At 42.7% G+C, this 3,337-nt stretch overlaps 1 pseudogene; it reads left to right on the top strand.

Moving 5' to 3' along the window:
- Positions 1–1,986: 1,986 nt before the first annotated feature.
- LOC110558269 (heterogeneous nuclear ribonucleoprotein A3-like) lies at positions 1,987–3,025 on the top strand (annotated as a pseudogene).
- Positions 3,026–3,337: the final 312 nt, after the last annotated feature.

The following is a 3,337-nucleotide window of genomic DNA, read 5'->3' as shown; positions in this document are numbered from 1 at the left end:
CCATATGGGTTATGCATGTGTTATAAGTTTAGATGTTGGTTTCTGAGTTTATTTTTGTTGGATGGTTGCTCTTTTGATTTTTTTTTTCCTCTTAGTTTTTGTTTTTTCCTTTTCTTCTGGCCAGAGTGGCCTGTGATTCTGGTGACTACCAAGTCTTCCAGTCCAGTAGGGTGTCTCCCTTGGAATTTTTGTGGCCTGCATGGCTTCTGGGGTTTGGGGAGCTATCATTGCCTCTGGGGATACCAGCTTGGCCTAGGGTCCCTGATGCAATAGGGCTTCCAGTAAAGCAGGAACAGTTGTGTTCTAGAAAAATGCACCCAAGAGGTATTGAGCAATTTAAAAATTTTGGATGTTTTTAAAATTTTTATTTATTTTTAAAATTATTTTTTAATTTTAAATTTTATATTAATTAGTTTGTTCACTTTGTATCCCAGCTGTACCTCCCTTCCTTATTCCCTCCCACTCTCTCCCTGCCTTCCTCATCTCCTCCTATGCCCCTCTCCAAGTCCACTGATAGGGGAGATCTTCCTCCCTTTCCCTCTGACCCTAGCCTATCAGGTACCATCAGGACTGACTGCATTGTCTTCCTCTGTGGCCTGATAAGGTTGCTCCCCACTGAGGGGGAGGTGATCAAAGAGCCAGACACTAAGTTCATATCAGACAGTCCCTGTTCCTCCTACAAAACAACCTACTTGCCATGGGCTACATCTGTGCAGGAGTTCTAGGATATCTCCATGCATAGTTCTTGGTTGGAGTATCAGGAGCCTACCACAGACGGCCTCTGAAAGACTCTAACCAGCAGGGTATCAAAGCAGATGCTGAGGCTCATAGCCAAACTTTAGGCAGAGTGCAGGAAATCTTATGAAAGAAGGAGGAGATAGAAAGTCCTGGATGGGACAGGAGCTCCACAAGTAGAGCAACAGAACCAAGAAATCTGGGCCCAAGCGTCTTTTCTGAGACAGTTGGATGTTTTTTTTCTTTTCTTTTCTTTTTCTTTTTTTTTTAACAGAATATGGACGAAGGCAAAGTCTTGGGCAAGGTCTTACCTGGTTGTTTCTAGTGCCAGCAGCCTCCCAGAAAGCAGGCAGAGTTGTGGGTGAGATAACCAGGCAAGGGGTGTGGCATTAGTGCCGTTGGGTGTTCTTACAAAGGAGTCAGCAGGCAGGGGCTTGGAACATTGTAACATTCTTGCTGATGTGCCTGATGCTAGCAAGTATCCTGGCAAGCAGGCAGAGTTGTGCAGTAGGAAACAGAGCACAGCGTTTGGGGTGCAGTTTGTCACTGTTGGATGTGCTTTCAGGCAAGTTGGTGGGCAGGGGATTGTAGGGGAGTGGAGGTCACATGGTGTCCTAGGTGTTGGTAGGCATCCAGGAAAGCAGGCAGAGTCTTGAGGTGGGAAATTGAGCACAGGCTGTGTGTTGCAGTTTACTGCTGTTGCCGCGTTTCAGGCAAGTAGGTCGGCAGGGGTCCAGTGTATCTTATTTTAGGTAGAGCTTTTTTGTATTCTTGATCTCTCCAAGACTTTAGACATGAATGGGTGTTGGATCTTGTCAAACATTTTTCGGCATCTAAGGAGATAATCTTATCATTTTTTTCTCCTTCAGTTTGTTTATATGGTGATTTGCATTGATGGATTTCCATATATCGAACCTTCATAGAATATTTGGAATGCGAAGTTCCAGAGCTTATAGGTCAGACTGTGAGGTTTAACATCCAATTCTCATTGAAGAACCAATATATTGACTAATTTTAGGTGATTGTTAGAATTCTATATTGAGCCCTGAACTTAAGCTATTTCTTACAAAGGGCTTTCAAATGAATAATAAATGTTGACATAACATGATAGCTCCAGCCCATATTGAACTTGAGTTGGGAGAGGGAAGTCTGGTCTCAAAATGGAGATAAAACTGCTGCCTGGTCGCCCCCCAGCCTGACTCCTGCCATAGCTGCCATTTCCCCCTGCTGCCATGGGGATGAGGAAAAGGAACCAGAACAGCTGAGGAAGCTGTTTATTGGTGGTCTGAGATTTGAAACTACAGATGATAGCTTAAGAGAACATTTTGAGAAATGGGGCACACTAACAGACTGTGTGGTAATTTGAGATCCCCAAACAAATGTTCCAGGGGTTATGGTTTTATGACCTATTTTTTTGTGAAGAGGCACACAATGTGTGCCTGGCTACATAAGTGGATGGGCATGTGGATGAACCAAAGAGAACCATTTTTAGAGAGGATTCTGTCAAGCCTGGTGCCCATTTAACGGTGAAGAAAATTTTTGTTGGTGGTATTAAAGAAGATACAGATGAATATAATTTGAGAGACTACTTTGAAAAGTATGGCAAGATTGACACCATAGAAGTTATGGAAGACAGGCAGAGTAGAAAAAATAGAGAATTTGCTTTTGTAAATTTTGATGATCATGACACAGTTGATAAAATTGATGTTGAGAAATGGTACACTATTTATTAATGGGCATAATTGTGAAGTGAAAAAGGCCCTTTCTACACAAGAGATGCATTCTGCTGAATCACGGAGAGGTCGTGGAGGTGGATCTGGTAACATTATTGGTCACGGTGGAAAGTTTGGAGGTGGTGTAGGTAATTTTGGTCTTGGTGTAAACTTTGGTGGAAAAGGAAGCTGTGGTGGTGGAGGTGGTGACTGCAGTGGTAGTTACGGAGGTGATTATGGTGGATATTATGGATTTGGAGGTGACAGTGGCAACTAGGGTTGTGGGCATGGTTACAGTACTAGAGGAGGTTTATGGTGGTGTTGGCCCAGGATATAGAAACCAAAGTGGTAGATGTGGTAGAGGAGGATATGATGGTTACAATGAAGGAGGAAATTTTGGTGGAGGTAACAATGGCGGTAGTGGGAACGACAGTGACTTTGGAAATTATACTGGACCACAGCAATTGAATTATGGAGCCAAGAAGAAGGTCACTTTTGGTGGAAGAAGCTCAGGCAGTCCATATGGTGGTCCGTATAGATCTGGTGATGGATATGGTAGCAGAAGGTTTAAAAAATAAAACAGCAGAAAAGGCTACAGATCTTAGCAGGAGAGAGAGAGCGAGGAATTGTCAGGAAAGCTGCAGGTTATGTTGAGACAGTTGTCCCAAATACATTAGAGGAATTGTAAAAATCTTCTACAGGAGGAACGATGATCCATAGTCACAAAAGCAGCTTAGAGAGTTCAGGACTGTCATAGCCACAGTTTGCAAAAAGGGTAGCTATTGATTAATGAAAATGTAATGTCAATAATATATACATTCCTGAGGTCTTTTATCTGTTGTAGCTTTGTCTTTTTGTTTTCATTACATCAGGTATATTGCCCTGTAAAT

The sequence above is a fragment of the Meriones unguiculatus genome, chromosome 15 (genome assembly GCF_030254825.1).
Source record: "Meriones unguiculatus strain TT.TT164.6M chromosome 15, Bangor_MerUng_6.1, whole genome shotgun sequence".
Taxonomy (NCBI): Eukaryota; Metazoa; Chordata; class Mammalia; order Rodentia; family Muridae; genus Meriones; species Meriones unguiculatus.
Note: the sequence above shows the minus strand (reverse complement) of the source record. Positions and strands in the feature narration are given on the sequence as shown.